We start from the raw sequence: 18,487 nt of genomic DNA on the forward strand, positions 1-18,487 counted from the left end.
ATTAGACTCTCATGTTTGACTTCAGTAGGTTCTTGTTTAGAAAATATATATTTTTTGCCTATTGGCAGGATAAAATATAAAAAAGCAAATTCTGAATTAACCCCCCTCCATTTCAACAAAATTTACAGTGGGCGTGATTCGTAAAGCAAGTAAAAAAAAGTGTGGCCTAAGGATCAGCATGGTGCTTGGTTGCTGTCGTTATGGTGTATAGAGTCCTCCGTGCTGTTGTACAAATAGACTTCAGCATTACGACTGTCGTAAGTCTATTTTAAGGTTTGGGAGTTACGATCACCTTAACACTGAGATCGCTTTGGACAATGGCACCCTGGTATCCATGCTTGTCTAAAGGGTTATGCCATCACAGTCCCATGACCTCATGCTGTCAACCACTTAGGGTCAATGCCACTTTGAACAGTGTTCCAGTCATATCAAGGAGTCACTTCATATGATGTGGGAGGAAAGCCGAAGTTCTGTCGGTCTTAGATGTTTACCAGTTTGGTGAAACATTATGTTGCTGACAAACTTTAAACCATAATCTGTGCTAATCAGGACACATAAGACCACTGGGCCACACAAGTCTGAACCAGGCTCTTTCTTTGTACATATGATTAAAGTCAAAATCTGCCCAACTCCTTTGATCCTGCTGTACCATGGGAAGATTGATTTTAAAAAGCGTAAAAAAATTAAATCAAATTGGTTTGGGCTAAACTAATTAATAGTTTGCAGTTTGTTCGCTAATAATGAAACCACATACTGCTGTTCAGTATATATTGGACAAGAAACGACATGACAACTCAAACATGGTCTTCAATATGATAAAAAGTTTAATCTTCTGCTTCATAAATAAATCATGGTTTTATGGCTGATCTGTGTTGGTTAAGGTCAAGAAGAAACACAAATCACAATCATTATTTTTTTTATCTCCCCAGCACTGTTGAGTAACATATCCTGGACCATGTGTTTTAGCCATTAACTCTTGTGTAACAAGTAATTGCAGTTACCTCCCTTGAACTTGATGAATGGGCAGGGGTTATCTTTCCTTCCTGTCGGTTCATGTCAGACATATCATTTTATCTCTGAGAGTTTAATTTGATGTATAAGAAATTCCTATAAGCAAACTTTTGAGATGAACAAGATATTTGACACCATTTTTAATCAAAATGGTTTGTTTATTAGATTGATATTAATGCTTTATTTATTTTAATGAAATCAAATCTTTGAATCTTATTCCAAGTTTGACAGTCTGACACCTTGATGGAAGTCAATAAAAAATCTCCACCTAATCACAAAAACATTTTCCTTCCTCTACATTCTTAAAAGAAAACTGAATTATGTTCTATCTCATACACTGGTCATACTTGTGAAAAGGATCACTGAATAAACATAAAATATAACAAAACAAATAAACACTGAATGTGTATAACTTGACCTAAACAATCATCAAATTTGTATTTAATAAATTACAACAATTGTTACTCTTGAATTCTTTCTATATTTATAATAAAACCCATATGGCAAAACTTGTTAAATGATTTAAGGGTCATTCTCCAGAACCAGATACAAGTGTAAACAAGATTTATTGCAGCTATCAAAGCAGCAGGTCATAACCCATTTATTCCCATTACAAATAACACATATAAATCTGATACTCAACCCACCTTAATGCTAATCATTTTCAGGTATCTGTACTGGGCAATTTCCTATTAGCCATATTGATATGATCTTGTCATGGTGGATCCTGTGATTTATGATGGTGTGCAACGACAGCGGTAGCACAATTATTTTCTGGAGATGCCACACATTCTCCCAGCCTTTGGGAGCATTGTAGTGGTGCTACCATGACAGTAGTCAGCAGGTTCTACTACACCAAATCAGAATCAGTCGTTCAACAAGCAGTTTTCATAGAGAGCCTTCAGTGCAGATTGAATCATCTGGCAGCTGTGATTGGATGATCTTGTGCAAGATTTTTGTTTTTGAAATGTACATCCATCCAGTCGTTAAAACTGACAATGTTTTTCTATATTTAGTGCTGTCTTTTGATAACATGATGACTTATGCTGAATGTGACCATATATATATTCAAGCAAATGACATTTGGTGCGGAACTGGGGGTGGTGTTTTAAAGTTCCTGTACTCAGAAAAGGAGCTGGCTTTGCTATAGTCATTTGTTTGGTTTCTATTGCTGCTCTAAGGCCAAACTGTGCACACACATACAGGCTATAGCTGTTGAATGCTTTGTAATTTTTGAAAAAATATTCCATTTTATAGAAGTCTTTAGGAAAACATTTGGTTGTGTGTAGTCAGCAATATCTTAAAAGGGGGCTAGAGAACTGTAGCTGAGGCAGGAAAACCTGTGAAGATGAAGACCAAACTTTCTCTGGACTGACTGACTTTCACATGTCACACAAAGTCCCTTGACAAACAATTCATGCCAACAGAGTTTGTAAGAAAAGAAAGATGTTTCAAATAACCTTTTCTGACAATCAAACTAAAAGAATTTCAAAAGCTGTGGAATTATTTGAATTCAATCACTGAAAAAAAGTATGCAACCAAATATCTTGTACCTCCTAACAATGAAGCCGCATGTACAGGTCACATTACTTAACCTCCACAGCTTAACACGGAGAGGTTTCAAAGTCCCTGCATTAAAATTTCAATATTTATCAAATTGCGTTTCTAGAGTATATTTGTGTCTCTCGCACCTGAGGACAGTGAAGAGATAGCAATCACAACCGGCAGTCATCCCATCACGTTGTGGTTCAGTCCTTCACGGTGGTCTCTGAGGGTGACAGTTCTATGTGATGTGACTCCGGCTGAATTGCACCATGAAATATGTAAGAAGCGTGTAACACTTGACCACAGCCCCTGCCTAGTGGCGAGGTGTTACAATGGTCGCAACTTCCGCTAAGGCTAAGGAAAACAACTCTCCCGAGACAGTCACTAAGGGAAACAACTCTACAGAGCCAACCGCTAAGGGTAACAACTCAGAGAGACAACCTATAAGGGGAACAACTCTGCAGAGACAACCTATAAGGGGAACAACTCTGCAGGTAAAGGAAACAGCTCTTTGAGACAGCCACTTAAGAACTCTTCAGAGACAGTCGCCAAGGGAAACAAACCTGCTAAGGGTAACAACTCTGGGAGACAGTCGCTAAGGGAAACAACCCTGCAGAGACAACTGCTAAGGGAAACAACTCTGGGAGATAGCCACTAAAGGACATAACTCTTCAAAGACAGTCGCTAAGGGAAACAATCCTGCAGAGACAACTGCTAAGGGAAACAACTCTGCGGAGATAACCACTAAGGGAAACAACTCTGGGAGACAGCCACTAAGGGAAACAACTAAGGGATATAACCGCTAACCCTGCAGAGACAACAGAAAAGGGAAACAACTCTGTGGAGACAAGCGCTAAGGGCTTCAACTCTACGCAGAGAGATCTTTTATTAAAAACTTACTGGCAATCAGGAAGTCCTAAAGCACAAATAGTCAAATCTAACAGAATACCTCTGATAATGTTCTAAATTCTACTAGCTCTAAGGATGTCGGGTTATCAGGCAAATAAGATCTGTTTAGTGGTTTATTGTGCTAATTTCTATCATTTGAGATCATAGCATACCGGAGAGGGTGACAGGGGTAGGATTTACATAGGGGTAGGATTTCAAGTTGGGTAATTATAAAAGATATGCAATGGGTGAGTCAGTCAGAGTGGGATTGAAAGGATAAACAATGTTGAGTGTGAGGTATAGGGGTGTAGGGTAGGGATGTGGGTGAAGGGTGTGGGGTTAGGGATATGGGGTAGTGGTACAGGGTAGAGGTGTGTGGTTAGGAGTGTGGGGTGTGGGTGTGGGATAGGGATGTGGGGTAGGGGTGTGGGGGTATGGGTGTGGGGTAGGGATATAGGTGAAGGGTGTGGGGTTAGGGATATGGGGGTTGGGTGTTGGGGTATGGTTGTGGGGTAGGGGTGTGGGGGTATGGGTGTAGGGTAGGGATGTGGGTGAAGGGTGTGGGGTTAGGGATATGGGGTAGTGGTACGGGGAAGAGGTGTGTGGTTAGGAGTGTGGGGTGTGGGGTGTGGGTGTGGGATAGGGATGTGGGGTAGGGGTGTGGGGGTATGGGTGTGGGGTAGGGATATAGGTGAAGGGTGTGGGGTTAGGGATATGGGGGTTGGGTGTTGGGGTATGGTTGTGGGGTAGGGGTGTGGGGGTATGGGTGTAGGGTAGGGATGTGGGTGAAGGGTGTGGGGTTAGGGATATGGGGTAGTGGTACGGGGTAGAGGTGTGTGGTTAGGAGTGTGGGGTGTGGGTGTGGGATAGGGATGTGGGGTTGGGGTGTGGGGGTAGGGATATAGGTGAAGGGAGTGGAGTTAGGGATATGGGGGTATGGGTGTTGGGTGTTGGGGTATGGTTGTGGGGTGGGGTGTGGCAGTAGGGGTGTTTGGTAGGGTGTGGGGGTAGGGTTATGGGGGTAGGGGTGTTGGCTAGTGTGGTGGGGTGTGGGGTAGGGTTGTGGGGTGTGGGGTGTGGGGTGTGGGGTGTGGGGTAGGGTTGTGGGTTTCGACCACAGACTGTAGAAATTGAGGAAATCAAACTCCACCTGATGGGCCAAAGTTGTAACCACTGTTCCAACCAACATGCTCAGGGAAAGCTCAAGTGTGTGGTAAGTCTGAGACAATTGTGCAAGGCTGACATATCATAGGGAGAGGGGTAGAGACAGAGTGGGATAAGTGGGATTCATGCTCAAACGGAAATGGGATTCAGAAGAACCAGGTTAAAGAACAGGTATTAAAATAGGAAAAGGTAATTGATATTCCAAAGTTTTACTTGTACTTTGATTCAGCTTTTCAGACTTAATTCAAAAGCTCAAATGTGTAACAGACATTTCATGTCAAGGAAATTGGAATCACCCAAAACATTGATTTGAAATCAAAAGCTACTTAATTTACAAGGGAGATTACTGTGACTGTCATGAGGCCAATGTAACCTCTCACTACTTCATTCAACTTCTTTCCTTTTTCAAAGTGTAGAATTCTTAAAATACCATCAAGGAATGTGAAGTGGTTAAAGTGTCTTCTGGCCAGATCTTTTAAGGTTTATGGATTTTGATAATGAAAAAATTGGTGGGTAGGTTAAAAAAATAAAATGCATTTTTCAGGATTTTTAATCATCTAAAAGTTTAAAATTTGGATTGGTAAGCTTATAAAAAAATAGATGATGATTTGTCGTTGGAAAAAGTGCTGTTTTAGTCACATAAAACTTCTTTGGAATTTTTTTATTGTGAAAATGATCTTTACCGTTGGCGGTATAAAAACACCCTTGTCATTCTGTTACATTTTTTCTGACTTTTTTCGTCTAAGGTAGGAAGATCCGTAACAAAGCAATCAAATATGTACGGCCTAATAGAAGTCTGGAGACAAAGAAACACATAGTAGTTACGGCACTAAACTACAATGAATTCTAGTCACAAGCAGGAATGTCGCCCCACAGTCGTCAGCCCTTACAACAATGCAGCACCCTCACTGTCCTCCATTACATTAGCCACACATTAGTAATGTCGACATTACGGCATTCCACGGCTACAAAACAGTTTCCATAAAATAATTACATAATCAATAGGTGCACTTCAGCGGGCTTTTCATCATGGGGAGACTCTGATTAAATGGCCATTTCTAACCTGGCTGAGACATGGATGGGTCGCTGTTATCCCCCTTGGTATCAATTTAACAAACATTATCCTGTTAAATTATTGTATTGGCAAACATGATAGAGGCATAACAACATTAATCATAGCTTTCTTACAAAACAATTTAATCAAGTCTGTTTTTTAGCAAGATAAATCACAGAAAAATGCATTTTATTGACAATAAGTGATATAGACATTAAAGGTGATATTTTAGTTTATTTAGGAGAAAAAGTCTGGACAAGATCCTCATGTAAGAAACACATGAATTTCAGCTTTATCAAATTCCATAAACAGGTTTGAGCTTTGTAAAGAAACTATAACAATATTTTAATCCTTCTTCCCAAACACAAAAAAATATTGCTGGAGATTCTTCTGTTTAAAGAATCTAAGCATGGTTAACTATCATATTGTCTTCAAACAGGGTAAGTAATTCAATGCTCCATTCAACAAAAACAGATCTGAAAACTGGACACAATGACCACATCACAAAATATACTTCTTAAACTGATCATCAAAATATACTCAATATCCAATCACAATAAACAGCAATTAAACCATTCTAAAGAAAGAACTTGATAAACTTCACAACTGTAACATGTCAACATAACAAAAGTCAAAATAACATAAAAAAAATATCCAAATGTTTCAAAGCAAGACAATCAAATAATGCTACTTACAGTATTGAAAAGAAACAGCCCATGAACATCAAGCAGGAACGTAAGCTCCCCAGCACAGTACTACCATAAACCACACACGTACACAGACGTCCTCCAGCTCCACCACGACCACTCATGTAGTTCTTAAAGGGGCATACCGGCCTGCACTGAAGGTAGCCTGGCCCTGTAGGTTATATAACCTTTGTTATCAAACCCTTACAAATACACCACCCTAATCTGGGCTATCACAGCTATGATGGAGAATATATCACCGTGGCGGAACAGAGAGTGCTTACTGTGGCCAATACAAGGCTTTAACATCAGGGTAAGAACTGAAACAACTTGGCCAGGCGACCAAGGGGCATCCAGCAATTGGGAGGGCTCTGGTCAGTGAAGGGGAGCATCAATAGTTGCTGATGCTGTCAGGAGGGATTTTGATGGGGCGTTAATCAGGTGCAATTACATGTAATCTTTTATGTGCCCTGCTGGTGATACTTTGAATCCATGTCCTTTTATCATCAAATGCTTTTGATAAAATTAAGACAAGTTTGTTTACAATGCAAAACGTTTAAATAGAATTAGTTTGAAGTAAAGGGATTTGTTTAAGCTTGCTGCAAGACTAAAAGATGTAAATTATACCACATGAGCAATTTTGAAGAATTAGCCACAACATTTTATGAAAGCATGAATCTGTAAATATATTGATTTGTTTCAACTCCGAAATCTTGACTTCATTAAACTTTATCAAAAAAAGGATCTAACGAAGCATAACAAACCAGTTCCTTAACATGATAAAAAGTGTTTAAAACAGCAATATATCCTCATGACCTCACCCCAATAGATCAACGGTGGCTCCTGTTTAAAAACATACCAATCTTCATGAAAACAAAATTCTTTAAATTTATTTTCATTGCTGTACAAATTTTGATCCTCCCAAGATCTCCCGATTTCTGTTCAGCCACGGGCTCACAGCACCAGGACTACGATGTGCTCTCTGCACATATTTATCTCCTGGTTTACATTTCTGGGTGTGTGGGAGGCAATCATTCATAATCTTCCGACAGGCTGATATGGCTTATAAAACATGGACCCTGATGGAAGTTCATGAGGAACAATTTAGTTGTGGTAATTGGAAAATGAGTGAGTGAGTGAGTGTGGGGTCACAACGTTTTAACCAATCTTCCTGTCTTACAGTGAGTGAGTGAGTGAGTGAGTGAGTGAGTGAGTGAGTGAGTGAGTTGGGTTTGACACCACTTTTAACAGTATTACAGTTATAAGGGGTGTGTCAGCTTAATGTGGGAGGAAAGCCCGAAGTGATGCAGGTCTCAGATGTTTACCACTTTGGTGAAATCAAAGAGCATGGGTATGGTGCTGACAAACCTAGAAACATAATCGGGGCGAACCGGGATTCGAACCCACAATTATAGGTTGCTGGTGTGCCCAAGGGATGCAATTCTGAACATAGAATCACAGCGTCTTAGATGACTGGGCCACCCGCGCACCCCCTGCCTTACAGAGCTGGGGGCGCCAGTAGGTTTCACACACTGTACCCATGTGGCAAATTTAAACCATGTGAAGAAATATTGATACCCTCTCAAGTGAAACATATAATTCGTCTAATAATAAACTCATATTGATATGATTCCATTTATTTTATATATTTCTACTGAAAACTGATCCGGGGTAGAATAGGTCTTCAGCAACCCATGCTTGCTGTAAAAGGCGACTTTGCTTGTCTTAAGAGGCGACTAAGGGATCGGGTGGTCAGGATTGCTGACCAGGTTGATGCATATCATCAATCCCAATTGCATGGATCGATGCTCATGATATTAATCACTGGATTGTCTGGACCAGACTTGATTATTTACAGACAGTCGTCATATAGCTGGAATATTGCTGAGTGCGGCGTTAAACAACAAACCAACCAACCAACTGAAAACTGTCTTGTCTTGCAAGGGACAAGAGGTAACTGAAAAAAAAAAAGAAATTCAAATTTTCCGAAAGAAACTAGACAGTGAAATGAAGTTTAACAATCACTTCATTATTGCTCAGATATCAACCAGGAACAATCCAGCAACCATGCTAAACATAAGATCCTAGGTAAGGACACCCGCTCTGAGTGATGTGGTTTACCTGGAGGACACTCAGGTGGTGAAGTTTTCAAGGCTCATAACACAATAGTGTTGATGTTAAAAAGCCAATATTACTTTTAGCACTTGACTGCAGTGTGTCAAAGTGGGGGATCTACGACTGGAGACTGACATGGTTGGTGTCCCCTGGGCATGTAACCTACGCCTGTGAGGGGCACTTACATCGGCAGGTTGGTTGTCAGGGTCCCACAATGCAGTTGGGGAAATTGTTTTGCGATTGTTGTTATAAGGGGGACACACATGGCTGAGTGGGTAAAGTCCAGTGTATGTGTGTGTGGTGTCTGAGAGAGAGAGAGAGAGAGAGAGAGAGAGAGAGAGAGAGAGAGAGAGAGAGAGAGAGGGTGTGTGTGTGTGTGTGTGATAACTACCAACTACCACAGTATGTTGGCATGTTTACCCCACTCACACCCATTCCCACCCCCAACACCCATTCTGACCACCCCCATCCCCACAAGCCCTTTCTGACCGAAACCAACCCCACCCACAAGCCCTTTCTAACCACACCCAACCCCACCAGCCCTTTCTGACCACACCCACTCCCACCCAACCAGCCCTTTCTGACCACACCCACTCCAACCCCACCAGCCCTTTCTGACCACACCCACTCCAACCCTACCAGCCCTTTCTGACCACACCCACTCCCACCCCACCAGCCCTTTCTGACCGAAAACCAACCCCACCCACAAGCCCTTTCTAACCACACCCAACCCCACCAGCCCTTTCTGACCACACCCACTCCCACCCAACCAGCCCTTTCTGACCACACCCACTCCAACCCCACCAGCCCTTTCTGACCACACCCACTCCCACCCAACCAGCCCTTTCTGACCACACCCACTCCCACCCCACCAGCCCTTTCTGACCGAAACCAACCCCACCCACAAGCCCTTTCTAACCACACCCAACCCCACCAGCCCTTTCTGACCACACCCACTCCAACCCCACCAGCCCTTTCTGACCACACCCACTCCAACCCCACCAGCCCTTTCTGACCACACCCACTCCCACCCCACCAGCCCTTTCTGACCGAAACCAACCCCACCCACAAGCCCTTTCTAACCACACCCAACCCCACCAGCCCTTTCTGACCACACCCACTCCAACCCCACCAGCCCTTTCTGACCACACCCACTCCAACCCCACCAGCCCTTTCTGACCGAAACCAACCCCACCCACAAGCCCTTTCTAACCACACCCAACCCCACCAGCCCTTTCTGACCACACCCACTCCCACCCAACCAGCCCTTTCTGACCACACCCACTCCAACCCCACCCACAAGCCCTTTCTGACCACACCCACTCCCACCCAACCAGCCCTTTCTGACCACACCCACTCCCACCCCACCAGCCCTTTCTGACCGAAACCAACCCCACCCACAAGCCTTTTCTAACCACACCCAACCCCACCAGCCCTTTCTGACCACACCCACTCCAACCCCACCAGCCCTTTCTGACCACACCCACTCCAACCCCACCAGCCCTTTCTGACCACACCCACTCCAACCCCACCAGCCCTTTCTGACCACACCCACTCCAACCCCACCAGCCCTTTCTGACCACACCCACTCCAACCCTACCAGCCCTTTCTGACCACAACCAACCCCACCCACCAGCCCTTTCTGACCATACCCACTCCAACCCCACCAGCCCTTTCTGACCACAACCAACCCCACCCACCAGCCCTTTCTGACCACAACCAACCCCACCCACCAGCCCTTTCTGACCATACCCAGTCCAACCCCACCAGCCCTTTCTGACCACTCCCACCCCACCAATTAACCCTTTCTGATCACACCCATCCCCAGCCAGTGCAATCAGCAATGGAACATGCCTCACTTTATGCCTGTCAACTCTTTCCAATTCATGAACACATGTTATGACAACTGCATCAGATACAGATCAGGGAGGAGCAAGTCACACACACACGTGTGATCAAGTGTCACATATGTGTGAGTCAAGCATGTCATGTCACTTGTGTGTCACTCAACCTGTCACTCAACTACTGTATAATGTTGGCATAATGTAGCAATATACTACGCAACATATGTAAAGGATCGGCCGACATTATGCCTGTTATACAACCTCCCAGGCAGGTGATATAATTACATATCCCCCAAACACAGGATGACAGGCCAATGATAGAATAATATTTCACTTAAATGTGAGATAACCTCAGGGTTATGTGTTTTGTTACTTTAACTAAATATTCATTGCACTGATGCAGGTGTTTGAGGACATTGTCTAGTTATTGTTGGCGTAAGTCCTTATGGTATTCACAGTGAAAGTTGTGTCAAAAGATTTGTTCTGCCAAAACTGTGGGTGAACATTGATTCAAGTCACATCAGCAGTTTTAGAGTCAATAAATAAAGGATGAAATCTCAGTTGAAAGGAACAATATTAACTGCTATTTCAATAAGTATATGTCCTTTCAACATTTTGGGAGAAATACCCAATCCATACAGAAAATATGACAATTTCATCAACAAATACATCATCACAGTTACTTTGCCCTTGAGTATATATTTTCCATTGAAGGATGTATGTCATGTTCAGCATCCATCTATTCATTCAGCATCTCTTTTTGGAACTTTTTCGTATATTTCTTGGTTTATAGATTTTATACACGTGATTTCTCTGACTTAAACTATGTTATGGTTGAAACATTTCCCTATCATTTTGCATAATGACCTATAGTTGCGTCAGTTTTATTTGCATATAATGCATGTTGGGAATGGCCAGTGAATTCCTGGCTCAGAATCAACTGCAACAAGAATTGTGTGATGTAATTATAATGGTTTAAAATTAAAGAAAACTTCAGGATGGGAGGAGGAGAAAAAATAAAAGACAGTTCAGACAGATTTGCTTTTTAGATTTTATTTTGTTTCAATTTTTCAGAACCAATTATAAAGATATTCTATTAGTTATATTCTATAACTTTCCATGCATCTGTCTTGATAGCACCACAGTGACAGCACCACAGGACTCAATACAAGGAACCAGAAGCTGGGAGACCAGTGTGTCAGGCTTCATTCTTTCAAAACAATACGAGGACCCCATGAACAAATACGAGGAACACATACGAGGAACACATACAAGGACCACAGGAACACATACGAGGAACACGTGAACACATACAAGGACCACACGTGAACACAAACGAGGAAAACGTGAACACATAAGAGGAACACGTGAACACATACAAGGATCATACGTGAACACAAACAAGGAAAACATGAACACTTAGGAGGACCATGTGAACACATAGGAGGACCACACGTGAACACAAACGAGGAAAACGTGGACACATAGGAGGACCATGTGAACACATTGGAGGACCACACGTGAACACAAACGAGGAAAACCTGAACACATAGGAGGACCATGTGAACACATAGGAGGACCACACGTGAACACAAACAAGGAAAACGTGAACACATACGAGGACCATGTGAACACATACAAGGATCACGTGTACACACACGAGGAACGCTGGAATACATGAGGACCAAATGAACATATACGAGGACCACGTTAACACATACGAGCAACATGGGAACACATACGAGGAACACGTGAACACACAAACTCTGATGTTGCCATGGAAAACAACAATGAAAGTCCTGTTTTCACTGATTCCGTTCCTTGTGCTGTGATACATTGTCCAAAAAATCTACAGCTACCTCTGATGTTATATGTCTCTTCTGAACACCGTATCGATATTTCTTCCTTGTTATTTCTTGAGAACACCCAGGAACAAAAACCTCTTTTTGATTCCTATTCCAACCATCATGCCAGCCAGCTGTGGGTTATGTCCTGCATGTGTGCTGCACAAACTGTTACAAGCAGACCCTTATTTGTACAAGTATGATGATCATCAGCGTCAGTGACGACCAGCCAATTTCCCCCGGAATTTCACTACAGGTGTGATACTGTATATATAGCCCATGTAAGACACACAGACAGGTGGGGAGACAAATACGCCTTCGTAGGCATGAGATCACCGACTTAGATTCCCATCATGCATCTCCCAAAATTACAGAATGGAACATATAAAGAATTCAACTTAAAAGTGGCTTTCATTTTAAATATGTTGAACTTCTAAGACATTTTCACAGATTGCAGGCCCTGTTTTCACAGGACTACTAAAGCCTGTCAGTATAAATGTTACGGGACAAGAGTTATGGTCCAAAAATAACGTTTGGAGAACTTTTCCATTGATCTTTTGAAGTAAGTCACATTTTTTTCAGAGTATATCATCCGCAAAATCCATTACATTGTCAAAGAAGTCTTTGATCATAAACAAAAATCAATGAGACAACCCGTAGAGCATAAATCATATTACCAGCGAGCTAGGCGGGGAGAGGCTGGAGCTGCCACGTATCTGGGGTGGAAAAACTTAATGTTTTTTGTCTTTTTAAAAAATTATCTTCAGCTGCTGCTATAAGAGTGCATGAAAAACTAGAATGCCATTGTTTCCTCTTTGCTGTGATAGTTTGGTGTTGTACGCTTGCGCTTGTTGTTGTTTTAGGAGATGTTGTGCTTGTTTGCTTATTATTGTGTAGCTGTACAAGATTGTAAGCATTGCAATACTGTTGTTTCATCATATTGTTTAACTGCATTGTAAACATTCTCGCATTGTTATTTGGTAGGAGGAAAACGCTCGGGTCATCTACATCATCATTGTCTTCGCCATCACCACCCCAACCAACATCATCACCATCATCATTACCATCCTCCTCATCACCAATACCATCACCATCAGCATAATCAACATCACCATCAACATCATTAACATCACCAACACCATCACCATGCCCAACACCACCATAATCAACATTGCCATCATCACCAAACGCATCACCACCACCACCATCATCATCATCATCATCATCATCATCATCATCATTCCCATCAACATTGCCATCATCTCCATAACCAACATCCTCATAGAGTAGGCCACCGCTATCACTGATACCAACATGGTCATCATAAAAAATTACAGGCGACTGCTTGTCGTATGAGGCGACTAATGGAATCAGGTGGTCAGGCTTGCTGACTTGGTTGGTGCATGCCATCGTATCCCAATTGGATAGATCAATGCTCATGATATCAATCACTGGGTTGTCTGGTCCAGACTCGATTATTTACAGACTGCCTTCATATAGCTGTAATATTGCTGACAGAGGCGTTAAACAATAAACAAACAAACTTATCAAAAGACTTATCTTTAGACCAGATATGTTACTTGATGACACAAGCCCTAAATTTCGCACTTTAAAACAATTAAGCTACATCGTTAACATTTCAACGCAATATGATTTCTAGCATCACTGTGTGAGTAGAGTCATGGATATTTGGGATGTTCAACTACTGTGAGAATCAGCCAGTTACCTTATCATCAATTTCATATCTAAAGGCCTAAAAACTAACGCTGTTTGTAAGTGAGTGGTTATCAATGCCCCATCGGAGAAAAGCGGCTACTCTTCACCAATCCCAATCCAGGTCATTAGCCACAATCAATACCTGGCACCTCGTCCTACGGACCACAGAAGTTAAAAGGCAAAAAGTTAATTAGATTAACTTGTCCTATCAAGTCTGGGCCCTGACTTTATCACCCTACCTCCTCTAATATGATTTGTGACAAATATGAAATTCTTCCGTTTATGAACCAAATATTGATTTTCAACTTTGGACAGGGATTTGTAGATTCTCTCTTGGAATGGTGGGTAATTCAGCATTCTCACGTCTCAAATTTCTTCTGCTTCATCTCCAACGTCTCACTTCTCATTCGTCAAAACATAATACACTTCACTTGCAGCAGAAAATACTATCTTCCTGCCAGCTCTGAGTAGCTGTTGTAAAAGTGTCTGAGCTTGAAATGTACTGAAGCAGACGGTCAGTTTTACCTCGTCTCATTTGGTCCTCATAATTTGTGAATGTAAATATTGTCAGGTCGTGTACAATGGATTGTCTTATGATACCCAAGTCATACTATCCTCAAGACTGATTGGTACTATAACTTCCTCAGTGAAACTTGAGTAGATAACATACATGAATAATGAGAGGAACTATTTTCGTATCCAACTGTACAAAAGAACAAAATTGTATATTAAACCAAAAATACATTTGATTCATCCACACAAGCTCTCGACTGACACATGATATATCACATGCTAAACATGTCTAAAGAGATATATCAACTTTTGATAGAGATATTCCCCTATACCATGTTCCGCCAGACTACTGACTCATGATACATAGGTAAATATTATGAAATATCTCCCTGTAAACAATTGTATACAAGTAACAGTACTTTATGAACAATCATAAAAAGGAAATTCACAAGGAATGTAATCAGTACTCAAAGGACAATTCATCTCTGTTTGGCCATCTTTGATGACATCCTCCTAGTAAAACTTCAAGATTTTTGTAATGTCTTACCTTCTGCTCATATTGTGCCAGTGAAGAGGCTAATAACACAAATGATCCTAAGTCTGAACACAAGAGGTGCAATACAGCATATATCACACCCAATACATAATGTCAAAACTGAACCAAACCACCAGGGGTGCTGGACAGTGGGAACTAAATAAAATATTAGATAGAATTTAGAGTTATCCACCCCTAGTTGTTTAAATGAACATGGCAGGCTTAATCATCTGAGAAGTTTCTGGATGGGACAGTTTCTGGAAGGCTGGTTGTACCTACATAAGAGCGACAAGAAGGCAATTCGAGGCCTTTTGCGACCTGACTTGTGTTTTATCCACTTGCCAAGTGTGGTTTGATGCCTATTTGTAAATACCTAGTTCCAACACTATTCTGCACCTCCACCAACCCATTAATTTGCCTGTTTGATTGTAAACTCAGAACAGTGTGTTTAAATATTATTTATTGATTATTCATTATTCTTGTGTGATCATTTACTGATTTCACAATTTAGTTCTTAGTGAAATGATTTCTGGGTTAACCGCTGTGATTCAGTTTGGAAATAACACCAGAATAAAACCTTCCTCACTCACTCCTTGAAGTTGAGATACAGAAATGTGTGTTTGATATAACTGCGTAATGCCCCTTCAAGATGGATGCAGGACATGGGGAACAGACAGGATGCTAATGTCCTGAAAACTTCTTGATATTAAACTGGGATATGATAATCTACATACTCCAGCCAGAACAGGACCTTTACAGCCATTGCTGAGTTCTCCCAGAAGACATTGCACTTAGTGTAATACGTGTCTACATACGCACAAAACCTGGCTTGTCCAAACACTACATAGCTGACACATACCTCTGATTGTCCTGGAATAATGTTGTGTAGCGGGAAATATCAAACACAGTTTAGGCCAAAAAGAAAATACTTGTGTTTCCGGTACCTGATGACCAAACATTAATTTCTCATGCAGAGTTCATGAAAAGTTTTCTCCCTCCCTTGTGAACCTTTTACGGATGTGTTTCCTGAACATAATGATGAGTTTTGGGGGTGACTTTCCACACAACATGCAGCATTCATAAGCAATACTCAAGAGTTTTGTCACAATATAAAAAGATGTTGAGTCCAAAAGAAAAAAGAAACTCCATGCAGCAATTTGACATTGTAGGCCCTCAAAATACTCTTGTGTTTCTTATACTTCATTCATCGCTTCCCAGGGAATGTTCACCACATGGGTAACTTGGTGTCGTTGTACAGAGCGATCTTAGCGCTAAGGTGATCGTAACTCCCATACCTTGAAATAGACTTACGACAGTCGTAGCGCTAAATGTTTTGTACAACGGCACCCTGTTCACTTACTTCATTAACTACATGTACAAATGTTTCATAATTTGCTCGTCACGCCAAAGACCCGGGTTCGATTCCCCACAAGGGTAAAATGTGTGAAGCCCATTTCTGGTGTCCCTCGCCGTGATATTGCTGAAATATTGCTAAAAGCGGCGTAAAACCAAACTCGCTCGCTCACTTCTTGAGTGTTATTGGTCAATTTCTGAATACATCATGACCGATCTTGCACGTGTACACCCAGGTGTAATAAACTGATTAATCATGATGGATGGCGTATACGGACTGTTATGTCAACACACAGTAGGAGATAACTTATTGATTGCTTGAAATGATTGATTAGAGAGAGAGTATGATTGGTCTATCTGAAGATATCTTATTACATGTCTAGATATAAGATATTAACAGCTAGTAATTTGCAGGCAATCTTGCAGTGGAAATTGTTAATCATATGTCTGACTTGTAGAAGGTAAAAATCACGTACAGTGCAAAGTGAAATAAGCACAAGCCTCTCAATAACCTTATGAGAAAAGCCCTAGGCCAGTCTCCCTCTCAACAGAGAAACAAGCAGTGAGTGAGTGAGTGAGTGAGTGAGTAAGTGAGTGAGTGCATGAATGATTTTTTGTCATTTCTAGTAAATATGAATCAAATCTGTGTCTATAGGGGGCCCCTTCCCTGTCACTACAAGATGTACGGTATTGCCAGCAAGAGCAACAAGTGGAAGGATTCTTCACAGTTCCGTCCTCTCCAAACCCAACATTCAGAAGACATAACTCACATAGTCCCTAAATAAAACGTTGAGGGTTCCAAGGGCAGCAGCTGCTGCTGCTTCACGAGGAGGGAGTGGGGGCAGGGTAGGGGGGAGGAGGAGAGGGGAGTCTTTAATTCCACAACCGCTTCTATCTCCTGTACTTCGTCAAGGGGCATTGACAGGAGTTTGGTGAGTGAGTGAGTGAGATAGTGGTCACCAACAATGGGCTTCACATATCATATCATGGTATTTCATGTTGATGCAGGAGGAAATCAAATTGTGACACGGGGCACAGAAGGGAGGGAGGGAGAGGAAGGGGAGGGAGGGATTTTTTGCATATAACTTTTTTATTGAATTTTTATTTATCCCCTTGGTGCAAAGGTTATATTCAATGGCAACATTTCAGTTTCAGTAAGTAAGTTCAGTAAGTTCCACAAAACGATGATAGCGCTTAGGTGACATAGCCCCATACTTTAACATAGGCTTATGACCTTCCTTCCCCTCTGATTGCTTCATGGAATGGGGCCCAAAGCCCAGATAATTTTCAGTTCAGGGAATATACTGATATAGTAGGTCTAAACACATTCTGAAAAAAAACCGCATTTGTAAGCTTTTTCCATCATCATTAATTTTGGTGTGTAATTGTTTCTCATGTTTCTTCAGTAAAGAATACATAGCTACACATACCATGTTACCAAACTCTAATATTTCTACGTCAGTAATCAGGATTATAAATTAATTAAAAAGCTCAGATAAGAAGGTGCCATCTACCAAAAGGTAATAGTGGGCATGGTTGGAGTGAGTGAGTGAGTGAGTGAGTGAGTGAGTGAGTGAGTGAGTGAGTGAGTGGGTGTGTGGGTGGGTGTGAGTGAGTGAGTGAGTGAGTGAGTGAGTGAGTGGGTGGGTGTGTGGGTGTGTGGGTGGGTGTGAGTGAGTGAGTGAGTGAGTGAGTGAGTGAGAAATGGCTTCACACATTGTACCCATGTGGGGAATCGAACCCAGGTGTTCTGTGTGACAAGCGAATGCTTTAACCACCAGGCTACCTCACCGCCCCTCATAGGAAAGGCAACACCTCCAGTCCTTCATGAACTCCACGTCCCACACAAGCAGACTCACACTACTTGCCAAGCCTGATGATAGTTATATTGATGAAGACCCAAACCCTAAATGCGCCCACACCTACATCTTCCTATCACTGACAAGATCAACCTCAGAAGCCACCATCTCCCTAATCCAAACTACACAATCTCCCCCCCCCCCCCCCCGACCACTAATGACCAAACTTAAAGCATATCTCTTGATCAGCACTTTTCTCCTAAGACACTTCTCCAGACAGCGGCCGTCCCAAATGTCTGGGCTAATCCCCCAGGTGACCGCTACCTGCTGATGAGGTCCAGGGACACCTTGGTTTTATGGAGAGTCCACTCTACAGAGATCAAGTCACTCCAAGGTGTGATAGCAGGATCAGGCCGGGCC

At 42.0% G+C, this 18,487-nt stretch overlaps 1 protein-coding gene across 3 annotated transcripts in view; it reads right to left on the reverse strand.

Annotated features, from left to right (window-relative positions):
- The window catches only part of LOC139452343 (uncharacterized), a 111,922-nt gene that overhangs the window by 49,907 nt on the left and 43,528 nt on the right, over nucleotides 1-18,487 (reverse strand). Inside the window, exon 1 of one of the 3 annotated variants that reach the window (XM_071233791.1) lies at nucleotides 6,358-6,493. The exons of the other annotated variants lie outside the window; for them this stretch is intronic. The gene's annotated coding sequence lies outside the window, so the exon portion shown is untranslated. Of the gene's footprint in view, nucleotides 1-6,357; nucleotides 6,494-18,487 lie in introns of those variants that run through there. 3 annotated transcript variants of the gene reach the window in all.

This window comes from Haliotis cracherodii, unplaced genomic scaffold (genome assembly GCF_022045235.1).
Source record: "Haliotis cracherodii isolate W230 unplaced genomic scaffold, xgHalCrac1.p SCAF_9, whole genome shotgun sequence".
Taxonomy (NCBI): domain Eukaryota; kingdom Metazoa; phylum Mollusca; class Gastropoda; order Lepetellida; family Haliotidae; genus Haliotis; species Haliotis cracherodii.